General features: G+C 39.4%; 1 protein-coding gene across 8 annotated transcripts in view; it reads right to left on the minus strand.

The window, feature by feature from the left end:
* The window catches only part of CCDC66 (coiled-coil domain containing 66), a 132,214-nt gene that overhangs the window by 56,520 nt on the left and 60,813 nt on the right, over positions 1 to 14,881 (minus strand). For 3 of the 8 annotated variants that reach the window (XM_055558172.1, XM_055558178.1, XM_055558180.1), the window contains exon 3: positions 4,401 to 4,509. The exons of the other annotated variants lie outside the window; for them this stretch is intronic. The gene's annotated coding sequence lies outside the window, so the exon portion shown is untranslated. The remainder of the gene's footprint in view (positions 1 to 4,400; positions 4,510 to 14,881) is intronic. 8 annotated transcript variants of the gene reach the window in all.

Genomic DNA, 14,881 nt, shown 5'->3' on the forward strand with positions numbered 1-14,881 from the left:
AGAAAGAATGAAAGGATGAGACAAAGCAGAAACAACACCCAGTTGTGAATGTGTCTAGTGGTGAAAGTAAAGTTCAAGGTTGTAAAGAATAATATTGTACTGGAACCTGGAATTTTAGGTCCATGAATCAAGATAAGTTGGATGTTGTCAAACAGGAGATGGCAAGAGTTAATGTGGACTAAAATGGACCGGAATGGGCAAATTTAATTGAGATTACCATTTTATCTACTACTGTAGATAAGAATCCCTTAGATGAAAAGAAGTAATAGTTATGAAATGAAAGAAATGAAAATACGTAAATAGTTAAAAATAGGAAAACCAAAATTACACTAATATAATAAAATTGTTCTTTATTTTGTGATGTTAAAACAAGACATGAAATATTTGGCAATGAGATGGGGAGAAGTCATTGATAAACACATGCTATTCACAATATTTTAGTTATTTGTGTAAATTGTGGGATCATGGAGGGTTTATAATACCATTTTAATAAAAAGAAAACTAATAATAAAATAAAATAAAGAAAAAAAAAAAAAAGAAAAGAAGTAAACCTCAAAGTCAACAAAAGAGTCCTAAATGCAGTCAGTCAGTTCAGTTGCTCAGTCATGTCTGACTCTTTGCAATCCCATGAACTACAACACACCAGGCCTCCCTGTCCATCACCAGCACCTGGAGCTTGCTCAAACTCATGTCCATCAAGTTGGTGATGCCATCCAACCATCTCATCCTCTGTTGTCCCCTACTCCTCCTGTCTTCAATCTTTCCCAGCATCAGGATCTTTTTCACTGAGTCAGTTCTTCCCATCAGGTGGCAAAAGTATTGGAGCTTCAGCATCAGTCTTTCCAATGAATATTCAGGACTGATTTCCACTAGGATCGACTGGTTTGATCTCCTTGCAGTCCAAGGGACTCTCAAGAGTTTTCCCAACACCACAGTTCAAAAATATCACTTCTTCCGTGCTCAGCTTTATTTATGGTCCAACTCTCACATCCATACATGACTACTGGAAAAACCATAGCTTTGACTAGAAAGACCTTTGTTGGCAAACTAATGTCTCTGCTTTTTAATATGCTGTCTAGGTTGGTCATAGCTTTTCTTCCAAGGAGCAAGTGTCCTTTCATTTCATGGCTGCAGTCACTATCTATGGTGATTTTGGAGCCCAAGAGAATAAAGTCTGTCACTGTTTCCATTTTTACCCCATCTGTTTGCCATGAAGTGATGGGACCAGATGCTATAATCTTAGTTTTTGTAATGTTGATTTTAAGCCAGCTCTTTCACTCTCCTTTCACTTTCATCAACAGGCTCTTCAGTTCCTCTTCACTTTCTGCCATAAGGGTGGTATCATCTGCATATCTGAGGTTATTGATATTTCTTCTGGCAATCTTGATTCCAGCTTGTGCTTCATCCAACCCAGCATTTCACATAATGTACCCTGTATATAAGTTAAATAAGCAGGGTGGCAATATACAGCCTTGACGGTCTCCTTCTCCATTTGGAACTAGTTCATTGTTCTGTGTCCGGTTCTAACTGTTGCTTCTTGACCTGCATACATATTTCTCAGGAGGCAGGTCAGGTAGCCTGGTATTCCCATCTCTATAAGAATTTTCCACAGTTTGTTGTTATCCATACAGTCAAAGGCTTTGGCATAGTCAATAAAGCAGAAGTAGATGTTTTTCTGGAACGCTCTTGTTTTTTGATGATCCAGTGGATGTTGGCAATTTGCCAGTTTGAACATCTGGAAGTTCTTGGTTCATGTATTGTTGAAGCCTGGCTTGGAGAATTTTGAGCATTACTTTGCTAGTGTGTGAAATGAGTACAATTGTGTGGTAGTTTGAACATTCTTTGGCATTGCGTTTCTTTGAGATTGGAATGAAAACTGACCTTTTCTGGTCCTATGGCCACTGCTGAGTTTTCCAAATTTGCTGGCATATTGAGTGCAGCCCTTTAACAGAATCACCTTTTAGGATTTTAAATGGCTCAGCTGAAATTCCATCACTTCCACTAGTTTGTTTGTAGTGATGCTTCCTAAGGCCCACTTGATTTCGCACTCCAGGATGTCTGGCTCTAGGTGAATGAACATCCTATCATGGTTATCTGGGTCATTAAGATCTTTTCTGTACAGTTCCTCTGTGTATTCTTGCCACCTGTTCTTAATATCTTCCGCTTCTCTTAGGTCCATACTGTTTTTGTCCTTTATTGTGCTCATCTTTGCATGAAATGTTCCCTTGGTATCTCTGATTTTCTTGAAGAGATCTCTAGTCTTTCCCATTCTACTGTTTTCCTCTATTTCTTTGCATTAATCACTTAGGAAGACCTTTTTTTTAAAATCTCTCCTGGCTATTCTTTGGAACTCTGCATTCAAATGGGTATATCTTTCCTTTTCTCCTTTGCCTTTCACTTTTCTTCTTTTCTCAACTATTTGTAAGTCCTCCTCAGACAACCACTTTGTCTTTTTTGCATTTCTTTTTCTTGGGGATGGTCTTGATCACTGCCTCCTGTACAATGTCAGGAACCTCCGTCCATAGTTCTTCAGGCATTCTGTCTATCAAATCTAATCCCTTGGATCTATTTGTCACTTCCACCATATCATCGTAAGAGATTTTATTTAGGTCATATTGAACGGTCTAGTCGTTTTTCCTACTTTATTCAATTTAAGTCTGAATTTAAATGCAGTACTTGGGTGCAGTCTCAAAAAAACAGAATGATCTTGGTTCATTTCCAAGGCAAACCATATAATATCATACTAACCCAAGTCTATGCCCCAACCACTATTGCCAAAGAAGCTGAAATTGAACAGTTCTGTGAAGACCTACAAGACATTCTAGAATTAACATTAAAAAAACTGTCCTTTCATCATCAAAAAAACTGTACTTTCATTGCAAAAGTAGGAAGTCAAGAGATACCTAGCAAGTTTGGCCTTGAAGTACAAAATGAAGCAAGGGCAAAGGCTCACAGAGTTTTTCCAGAGAAAGCAGTGGTCATAGCAAACAATCTCTTCCCACAACACAAGAGATAACTCTACACATGGACATCCTCAGATGGTCAATACCAAAATCAGATTGATTATATTCTTTGTAGCTGAAAATGGAGAAGCTCTATATAGTCAGCAAAAACAAGACCAAGAGCTAACTCTGGCTCAGATCTTGAGCTCTTTATTGCAAAATTTGGACTTAAATTGAAGAACGTAGGGAAAACCATTAGGCCATTCAGGTATGACTTAAATCATATCCCTTATGATTATACAATGGAAGTGTCAAATAGATTCAAGGGATTAGATCTGATAGAGTGCCTGAAGAACTATAGATGGAGATTCATAACACTGTATAGGAGGTGGTGATCAAAACCATCTCCAAGAAAAAGAAATGCAAAAAGCCAAAATGATTATCTGAGGAGGCCTTACAAATAGCTGAGAAAAGAAGAGAAGTGAAAGGCAAAGGAGAAAAGGAAATATATACCCATGTGAATGTAGAGGTCCAAAGAATAGCAAGGAGAGATAAGAAAGCAGTCCTAAATGAACAAGCCAAAGAAATAGAGGTAAACAGTAGAATGGGAAAAAATAGAGGTCTCTTCAAGAAAATCAGAGATTCCAAAGCAACATTTCAAACAAACATGGGCACAATAAAGGACAGAAATCGTATGGACCTAATAGAAGCAGAAGAAATTAAGAACAAGTGGCAAGAATACACAGAAGAACTATACCAAAAAGGTCTTAATGACCTGGATAACCATGATGGTGTGATCACTCACCTACAGCCAGACATCCTGGAGTGTGAAGTCAAGTGGGCCTTAAGAAGCATCACTACGAACAAAGCTAGTGGAGCTGATGGAATTTCAGCTGAGCTATTGAAAATCCTGAAATATGATGCTGTTAAAGTGCTCCATCCAAAATGTCAGCAAATTTGGAAAACCAGCAATGGCCACAGGACTGGAAAAGGTCCATTTTCATTCCAATCCCAAAGAAAGGCCATGACAAAGAATGTTCAAACTACCACACAATTGCACACATTTCACATGCTTGCAATATAATGTTCAAAATCCTTCAAGCTAGATTTCAACAGTACATGAACCAAGAACTTCCAGGTGTACAAGCCGGATTTAGAAAAGATAGAGGAACCAGAGATCAAATTGCCAACATCCATTGTATCATAGAAAAAGCAAGGGAATTCCAGAAAAATATTTATTTCTGCTTCATGACTATGTTAAAGCCTTTGACTGTGTGGATCACAACAAACTGTGGAAAATTCTTAAAGAGATGGGAACACCAGACCACCCTACCTGTTTCCTGAGAAACCTGTATGCAGGTCAAGAAGCAACATTAGAACTGGACAATGAATATCTGACTGGTTCCAGACTGGGAAAGGAGTATGTTAAGGCAGTACATTTTCAACCTGCTTATTTACCTTCTTTGCAGAGCACATCATGCAAATTGCTGGGCTGGATGAATCACAAGCTGGAATCAAGATTGCCAGAAGATATATCAATAACCTTGGATATGCAGATTACACCACCCTAATAGCAAAAAAAAAAAAAAAAAAAAAAAAAAAAGAAGAGGAACTAAAGAGCCTCTTGATGAGAGTGAAAAAAATTTGTCATAAAACTCAACATTCAAAAAACTAAGGTCATGGCATCTGGTCCCATCACTTAGTGGCAAACAGATGGTGCAAAAATGGAAACAGTGACAGACTTTATTTTCTTGGGCTTCAAAATAACTGCAGACAGTGACTGCAATCATGAAATTAAAAAGAAGCTTGCTGCTTGGAAGAAAAGGTATGACAAACCTAGATAGCATAATAAAAGCAGAGACATCACTTTGCTGACAAAGGTCTATATGGTCAAAGGCAGCCCACTCCAGTATTCTTGCCTGAAGAAACCCGTGGACAGAGGAGCCTGGCAGGCTACAGTCCATGGGGTCACAAAGGTCAGACCCAACTGCAGAACTAACATACACACACATGGTTTTTTAAGGAGTCATGTACGGATGTCAGAGTTGGACCATAAAGAAGGCTGAGTGCTGAAGAATTGATGCTTTCCAATTGTCATGCTGGAGAAGACTCTTGAGAGTCCCTTGGACAGCAAGGAGATCAAACCAGTCAATACTAGAGGAAATCAACCCTGAATATTCATTGGAAGGACTGATGCTGAAGCTGAAGCTCCAATACTTTGGTCACCTGAGGTGAAGAGCCATCTTATTGGAAAAGAACCTGTTACTGGGAAAGACTTAAGGCAGGAGAAGAAGGGGGAGACAGAGGATGAGATGGTTGGATGGCATCATTGACTCAATAGACATGAGTTTGAGCAAACTCCAGGAGACAGTGAAGGACATGGAAGCCTGGCGTGCTGCAGTCAATGAGGTTGCAAAGACCTGGACACGTCTGAACAATAACTGAGCATGGCCCTGCGCACCAGAGCAAGAGCCAGTTTTACCCACAGCCAGTCCCTCCCACCAGGAAGCTTCCACAACCTCTTATCTTCATCCATCAGAGGGCAGACAGAATGAAAACCACAACCACAGAAAACTAACCAAACTGATCACATGGATCCCAACCTTGTCTAACTCAGTGAAACTATGAGCCATGCTGTGTAGAGCCACCCAAGACAGACGGGGCATGGCGGAGAGTTCTGACAAAATGTGGTCCACTGAAGCAGTGATTGGAAAACCACTTCAACATTTTTGGCTTGAGAACCCCATGAATTATATGAAAAGGCAAAAATATATGACACCGAAGGATGAGTCCCCCAGGTCCATAGGTGTCCAATATGCTTCTGGGGAACAGTGAAAAAATAGCTCCAGAGAGAATGAAGAGGCTGAGTCAAAACAGAAATGACGCCCAGTTGTGGATGTGTCTGGTGGTGAAAGTAACGGTCAATGCTGTAAAGAACAATACTGCATAGGAACCTGGAATATTAGGTCCATGAATCAAGGTAAAGTGGATGTCATCAAATAGGAGATGGCAAGAATGAACACGGACATTTTAAGAATCAGTGAATTAAAATGGATGAGAATGGGTGAATTTAATTCAGATGACCTTTATATCTACTACTGTAGGCAAGAATCCCTTAAAAGAAATGGAGTAGCCCTCATGATCAACAAAAAAGTCCAAAATGCCCAAAATACTTGGGTCCAATCTCAAAACGACAAAATGATCTAGGTTCATTTACAAAGCAAACTAGTCAACATTATAGTAATTCAAGTCTATGACCCAACCACTATGCCAAAGAAGCTGAAATTGAACAGTTATATCAAGGTTTACAAGATCTTCTAAAACTAATACCAAAAAAAGATGTCCTTTTCATCACAGAGAACTGGAATACAAAAGTAGGAAGTCAAAGAATACCTGGAATAATAGGCAAGTTTGGCTGTGGGGTACAAAATAAAGCAGGGTAAAGGCTAACAGAGTTCTGCTAAGAGAACATACTGGACATAGCAAAGACACACTTCCAGCAACACAAGAGATGATTCTACACATGGACATCACCAGATGGTCAATATCAAAATCAGAGTGATTATATTGTTTGCAGCTGCAGGTGGAGAAACTCTGTACAGGCAGCAAAAAAACAGACCAGGAGCTGACTGTGGCTCAAATCATAAACTCTTTATTGTGAAATTCAGACTTAAGTTGAAGACAGTAGGGAAAACTGTTAGACTATTCAGGTATGACCTAACTCATATCCCTTCCACTCATACAGTGGAAGTGTCAAATAGAGGCAAGGGATTAGATCTGGTAGACAGAGTGCCTGAAGAACTAGGGATGAAGGTTCGTCGCACTGTACAGAAGGTTGCGACACAAAATCATTTTGAAGAAAAAGAAACGCAGTACGGCAAAGTGGTTGTCTGAGGAGGCCTTACAAATAGCTGAGAAAAGAAGAGAAGTGAAAGGCAAAGGAGAGAAGAAAAGATACACCCAACTTAATGCAGAGTTTCAGGGAGAGATAAGAAAGCCTTCTTAAATGAACAATGCAAAGAAATAGAGGAAAATAATAGAAAGAGGAAAAACTAGAGATCTCTTCAAGAAAATTGGAGATACCAAGGGAACATTTCATGCAAAGATGAGCACAATCAAGGACAGAGATGATAAGGACCTAACAGATGCAGAAGAGATTAAGAACAGGTGGCAAGAATACACAGAACTGTACAGAAAAGAACTTATTGACCCTGATAACCATGATAGCGTGGTCACTCACCTAGAGCCAGACATAATGGAGTGTGAAGTCAAGTGGGCCTGGAATATGAAGTCAAGTGGGCCTTAGGAAGCATTACTAAAAATCAAAGCTAGTGGAGGCGATGGAACTCCAGCTGAGCTATTTCAAATCCTAAAAGCTGATGCTGTTAAAGTGCTGCACTCAGTATGCCAGCAAATTTGGAAAACTCAGCAGTGGGCACAGGACTGGAAAAATTCAATTTTCATTCTAATCCCAAAGAAGGGCAATACCAAAGAATGTTCAAACTACCACACAACTGCACTCATTTCACATGCTAGCAAGGCAATTCTCAAATCCTTCAAGTTAGACTTCAGTAGCACATTAACCGAGAACTTTCAGATGTACAAACTGGATTTAGACAAGACAGAGGAACCAGAGATAAAATTGCCAACATCCATTGTATTGTAGAAAAAGCAAGGGAATTCCAGAAAAACATCTACTTCTGCTTCATGACTACTCTAAATCCTTTGGTTCTGTGGATCACAACAAGTTATGGAAAATTCTTAAAGAGATGGAAACACCAGACCACCCTACCTGTCTCCTGAGAAACCTGCATGCAGGTCAAGAAGCAACAGTTAGAATTGGACATGGATGAATGGACTGGTTCCAGACTGGGAAAGGAGTATGTCAAGGCTGTATATTGTCACCCTGCTTATTTAACTTCAATGCAGAGTACATCATGTGAAATGCTAGGCTGGATGAAGCACAAACTGGAATTAAGATTTCAGGGAGTAATATCAATAACCTCAGATATGCAGATGACACCACCCTTATGGCAGAAAATGAAGAGGGACTAAAGAGTCTCGTGATGAAGGTAAAAGAGGAAAGTAAAACAGCTGGCTTAAAATTCAGCATTGAAAAAAATGAAGATCATGGCATCTGGTCCCATCACTTCATGGCAAATAGATGGGGAAAAGATGGAAACCTTGACAGATTTTATTTTCTTGAGCTCTAACATCACTGAAGGTGACTGTAGCTTGCTCCTCAGAAGAAAAGCTATGACAAAACAAGACAGAATATTAAAAAGCAGAGACATCACGTTGCTAACAAATGTTCATATCATCAAGGCTACTGTTTTCCCAGTAGTCATGTACAGATGTGAGAGCTGGACCATAAAGCAGGCTTAGCACCGAATATTGATGCTTTCCAACTGTGGTGCTGAAAACTCTTGAGAGTCCCTTGGACAGCAAAGAGATCAAACCAGTCAGTCCCAAAGGAAATCAACCCTGATAACTCATTGGAAGGACCAATGCTGAAGCTGAAGCTGAACCAATACTTTGGCCACCTGATGCAAAGAGCCGACTCACTGGAAAAGACCCTGATACTGGGAAAGATTGAGGGCAGGTGAAGGGGGTGACAGATTATGAGATTGTTGGATGGCCTCATCGATTCAATGGACATGAGTTTGAGCAAACTCTGGGAGATAGTGAAGGACAGGGAAGCCTGGCATGCTGCAGTCCATGGGGTTGCAAAGAGTTGTACGTGACTTAGCATCTGAACAACAACAATGTTGTTGTTGTTAAATGCCATGTTAGTGTTAGCAATAATCAATACTGTTACAGAAGAAGTGCTATTTGAGTCCAATAATTTGCAAAGTTTTAGATCACTTACTTTTTTTCTACTTCAAAAACTAAGGTAAAAATTACAGACATCCTCCTTTCCCAGAAGAGGAAACTGATTGACAGAGATTTAATGTAACTTGCTCATGATCTTAACTGCTGTACTGTGTTTCTCTCTTTTATAGAAATATTCTCCCTGAATTCTACTTAAACAATTAAGAAATGTTTCCCAACAGATGATAGTAGGTTTTGAATTTTTCATTTTAACTGAAGAAAGAACTTGTAAGTCATTTGGTTGTCTATGACTCCCTTGAATTTACTTTAGATTAAGCCAATTTTAAGTATCTCAGCATTGCAGAGACCTCCTACGATAATAAAATTTGCACATCTTGCTCATCCTAAAGTAAACAAACATGGTTACGATTATTTGAGCTATTTACATCAGTAGAAAAGCATAAGAAAAAAATCTCTATATGTGCTTTTTCTTAGCCAGCTAAATCCCAAATGTGTAAATCATTTCCTTTTTTCTAAATATGGTACTTCAATTCTGAGTAAACAATTTTTGTCATTGCAAACTGCTGCCTTTATCAAGTACCTGATAAATATCTTTAAGTGAAAAGGGTGTTTCATTTTCGCTTTACTTCTAAGTGTTTGTATCAACTTGGATCCAATCAGGAGAGAAATGCCAGCCACACAGAGATTTCCACAGTGAAAGTTGAAAACCTAAGGAGATACCACTTCACATCCACTAGAATGGCTAAACTGGAAGGTTGACAATACCAAATGTTGGGGAAGATGTGATACTACTCGAACCTTCATCTTTTTAAACTGGAAGTGTAAAATGGTACAATCTCATTGGAAAACACTGTGATAGTTCTTAAAAGAAATATTTACACATCTGCCCTATGACTCAGCAATTCCTCTTGGAAGGTTGCACCCTGAACCTTTAGTTTACTGATTTCTGAAGCTTTGCTGCAACCGTTCAAAGACTTTTTCAGGAATACATAACTGGGAAGGACTTCCTGATGCCTCCATTTATGGATTTCATTTTCTCCTTACAGACCATCACTGTGGAGCAGTGTCAGTGGTCCATTTGGGAGTGCTGCTCTACAGAGCAAGTTAATTAGCAGTCTTCTTGGCTCCAGGAGCAAATGATACAAACCAAAAGACCAATACATTAGACAAATGCAAAATTAAATTAAGCAAATTGTTCAGGTGTGAAGAGATGAGGGTTTTAATTAGGCAATTATGAGGAATGTCTCAAGAAATACCAAAAGAGCAGAGGAAAAAGAAGAAAACCACTACAGGAGTTAAGTCAATTAACCCTCTTTGACCTTGGATTCTTCATATAAAATATTAGATGGGTTGTCTAAGATTTGTTCACTTTGTAGATGGATGAGTCTAATCTCTCTCCATGCCTGCTCCTCTACTTGGTTTGGGCCCCTCCCATCTCTCCACAATGGTATTCCAACAGCTTCCTCTTCTCTAGCCAGAAAGATTTCTAAAATGTGAGTCTGCTTAAGTCACTGTGCTGCTTAAAATCTCTCCTTTATTTAAAAACTCTGTTGCCCTTGATATAAGTAAATAAATAAGACTTCGAGGCAACCAAGAGGCGGGAGCCTGGTGGGCTGCCGTCTATGGGGTCACACAGAGTCGGACACAACTGAAGTGACTTAGCAGCAGGCAACCAAGAAGCTAGCTGCACAGCACTGGTTCTTAAATCAGGGGAAAATACTCTCGGGCACAAGAATATCAGAACACAGTTTTCTCTACTAACCTCCCAAGATGAAGTGCTGCTAGCTCAGGGACTTGGTCAATGGTAAACCTTAATAAAGGACACAATGGTAAAATGTGAACATACTTACCTATTAAATGTACACTTTTGCCTATTAAAACTTTTCCCAGTGATAAACATGATGCTGCTGCTAAGTCGCTTCAGTTGTATCCGACTCTGTGCGACCCCATAGACGGCAGCCCACCAGGCTCCCCCGTCCCCGGGATTCTCCAGGCAAGAACACTGGAGTGGGTTGCCGTTTCCTTCTCCAATGCATGAAAGTGAAAAGTGAAAGTGAAGTTGCTCAGTCGTGTCTGACTTTTTAGCAACCCCATGGACTGCAGCCCACCAGGCTCCTCTGTCCATGGGATTTTCCAGGCAAGAGTGCTGGAGTGGAGTTCCATCGCCTTCTCTGAACATGATGCTAGAGAGTGATTTCTTTGGCGTGGAGGTGGGATTGGTGGAGAATGGGACCAGGAAGACAAACAGGGAGCATCGATAGCATTGATAATATTCATTTTTAAATATAGGTTGTGGGGACACAAGTTTTGTTATATTATTTTCCATTTTTTTATGTTGTATTAAAAACACACATACATAAAGTTCCTCTCCATGCTTCCAGTACAAGTAACCACAAGCATATATTTTCCCTTGCACTCATTTTCCATACAGCAAGGTGAAGTAAGTTTTTCATATGTATCTTTTGCATTCTTCAAGTCCAGTTTATATGGGTGATTTTGCACCTAATCTTGACACAGCAGATGGCAGTGTAGGTCCAGTTTCCTATAATAACATGGACATGTTCATAGATGAAATTTATTTTAGCTGGAAAACTATGGTTTTAAATGGTTAATATGGAAAAAGTAAAATTATAGAAACTCATGACTTTCTTCCTGGGGACTTTGAGACGTATTTTCTAATTATATTAAACTTATTAAAATATTTCATTAATAAAGTAAAAGCTAATTCTTAAGCAGGAATAGGAATCATCACTTCCAAAGAATACTGAGCAATCCTCATTTTCACAAGATTGGAGCAATGGTCTGAGTGAGAACTTCAAGTTTGTCTTTGACAAGTAAAACCCCTTCATAACGTTATTTATGAATATCCAGGTTTTCTTACTGTGGTGTAGGATTACATTTTTGGCAAGATTTTTAAAAAAAAAACAAACACAAAGAGTTAAATGAAATCAATTTTAAGAATGACAGATATGAGGTAATAGCCAGTACATTTTCTTTGCATCCCCCTCACCTGTTTTCCAGATTTTTCCAGATTCTTTTGAATCTGCTGCTTCCCTTGAAAAGTGTTAGCTGCTCAATCGTGTCCAACTCTTTGTGACCCCATGAACTGTAGCCTGCCAGGCTCTTCTGTCCATGGATTTCTCCAAGAATACCTGAGTGGGTTGCCATTTCCTACTCCAATGGATCTTCCCAACTGAGGGATTGAAACTGAGTCTTCTACATTGCAGGCAGATTCTTTACGCTCTGAGCCACTAGGGAAGCCCATCCCTTAGCAAGAACTATAAGGGAGCACAGCAAGATGGAGGAGAGCCCAAGTTCTAATTAAACAGAACCAGATTCAAATTCCTGCTTTGATGCTGATGCCCGTGTGACTTAGGGGAAGTTCACTGGCCTCTATGAGTGTGTTTCTTTTACTGAAAAATGGGGGTAATAACAGAATGTAGCATTTGGGGTTATTGTGATAATGTGTTCACAATATTAGCACAGGTAACTGTTTTGTTTAGATTTAGGTATTTATGTATTTGGCTATGCCCAGTCTTAGTTGCTGCATGTGGGATATCTTCTGTTGTGGTATACAGGATCTAATTCTCTGACTAGGGATAGAACTTGGGCCCCTTGCTTTGAGTGCCAAGTCTTAGTCACTGGACCACCAGGGAAGTCTCCAGTATGACTGTTCTTGAAGATTGCCAGGTTCTACTACCCGTGTTATCCCCTTATATATATTCTCTCCCTCTCCCTGCTTCTATAGAATATATGAAAACAAATAACCATCACGAACATCTTTTTTCCCCAGCCTTTGGAGTGATGTGTGTTCAGTACACTGCTCTTCATTAGGCCCTGTTGTGTTTTTTTTTTTTTCTCTTTCTTTCTTCTCGTTCTCTCTTCCATTTGGAAATTCCTCTTTTCTCTCATTTTTCTCACCAGAGTTCTTTTTCATTTACTCCTAATTTCCAAAGAAAGTAGTAACAGACCTTGTTTACTCCTTCCCTGTTGGAGACACACCATCTCCTCTTCAAGTCCATGCACTTTTCCCTGGGAAAGGCCCAGAAGAACTGAGAACTCCTTGCATTAGCTAGAAGATTCACCCGATGGGCTTTTCTCCCAATATTAGAAATATTTGAAAATGGGTCATGTTACAAAGACACTTGAAAGTATTAAACCACTGTAGAATTTTCATTCTGTAGCAGAGATTTCTGTGATAATTTAACTTTGTATTTTACTTTGTACATATTTTTGAAAACTTCATGGATTTGCAGAGCAAGAATTACCTTTTATTTCTATAGAGAATTGTTGGATGTGAACAAAAATTTTAATCATGATATTCTTGAACACAGAACAACAAAACAATCAACTGATTAATTCACTAGTAATATATTGAAATAAGCTCCAATTTATTGAATATTTGCTATATATTAGGCATAGGAATAAGTATCATAAGAGCATTATCTCAGTTTATTCTTTTTAAACAATATTTCTTTATTTGGCTCTGCTGGGTCTTATTCAGTCAGTACAGTTGCTCAGTTGTGTCCGACTCTTTGCGACCCCATGAATCGCAGCACGCCAGGCCTCCCTGTCCGTCACAAACTCCCGGAGTTCACTCAAACTCATGTCCATCAAGTCGGTGATGCCATCCAGCCATCTCATCCTCTGTCATCCCCTTCTCCTCCTGCCCCCAATCCCTCCCAGCATCAGAGTCTTTTCCAATGAGTCAACTCTTTGCATGAGGTGGCCAAAGTACTGGAGTTTCAGCTTTAGCATCAGTCCTTCCAAAGAACACCCAGGACTGATCTCCTTCAGAGTGGACTGGTTGGACCTCCTTGCAGTCCAAGGGACTCTCAAGAGTCTTCTCCAACACCACAGTTCAAAAGCATCAATTCTTCGGCGCTCAGCTTTCTTCACAGTCCAACTCTCACATCCATACCTGACTGCTGGAAAAACCATAGCCTTGACTAGATGGGTCTTATCACATGGGGTCTAATTCCCTGTGTGTGTATTCTCAGTTGCTCAGTCACATCTGACTCTGAGACCTCATGGACCGTAACCCTTCAGGCTCCTCTGTTCATGGGATTTTCTGAGGCAATAATACTGGAGTGGGTTACCATTTCCTTCTCCAGGGGATCTTCTCAACCCAGGGATTGAATGCAAGTCTCTTGAGTTTCTTGCATTGGCAAGCAGATTTTTTTTTTTTTTAACTGCTGAGCCACCAAGGAAATTCCCTGACCAGGGATCACACCCGGGACCCCTTGCCTTGGCAGTGCAGAGTCTTAGCCACTGGACTACCAGGGAAGTCCTATGAGCTTATTATTAAACAAGCCAAAACCCAACTGTAGATATAGTATTATCCTCGTATTATAGATGATAAACCTGAGTCTTAGAGAAGTTACATAACTTGAGTGTGATTAGACAGTTACATAAGGATAAAGCCAAATCAATCTAACTCTGGAGTCTAACCTCAGTGTTACTATTCATTTTTTTTAAAAATTATTGAACATATAATTGATGTATAATGTTATATTAGTTTCAGGTGAACAGCACGATGATTCATATATGTATGTATTGCAAAATGATCACTACAAAAAGTCTCATTAACATCAATCACCACACAGAGCTAGAGTTCTTTTTCTTATGATGAGAACTTTTAAGATCTACTCTCTTAGCAACTTTCAAATATACAATAAGTATAATTAGCTGTAGTCACCATGCTGCACATTAGATTTCCAGGATTTATTTCTTTTATGACTGGATTATTGTACTTTTTGACCACTATAACTCATTTTACTCAATATTACTATTCTACAGTCATTAGTGAGTACAAGGCAAATATTCCTGATGAAATTGGCCAGAGTCTAAATAAAATTCACTGCTTCATCTTACTAAAACTAATTTTCAGTTACCAAGAAACTTATCCATCCACAAATTTATTAGGAACTTTATCTGAAAGCCATCCTTAATTTCTCCTTTTCCTTCCCACCCCCAATAAATCCACCTATAAATCCTACTGACTTCATTCCATAGGGTCTAGTTCTCTTCCTCCTCTTCTCCTTCATCCTATTCTAAGCTAATATCTCTGTTTCCTGTACAACAGCCTTTTAACTGGGCTCTCTTCT

Source organism: Bubalus kerabau, chromosome 20, assembly GCF_029407905.1.
Source record: "Bubalus kerabau isolate K-KA32 ecotype Philippines breed swamp buffalo chromosome 20, PCC_UOA_SB_1v2, whole genome shotgun sequence".
NCBI lineage: Eukaryota > Metazoa > Chordata > Mammalia > Artiodactyla > Bovidae > Bubalus > Bubalus kerabau.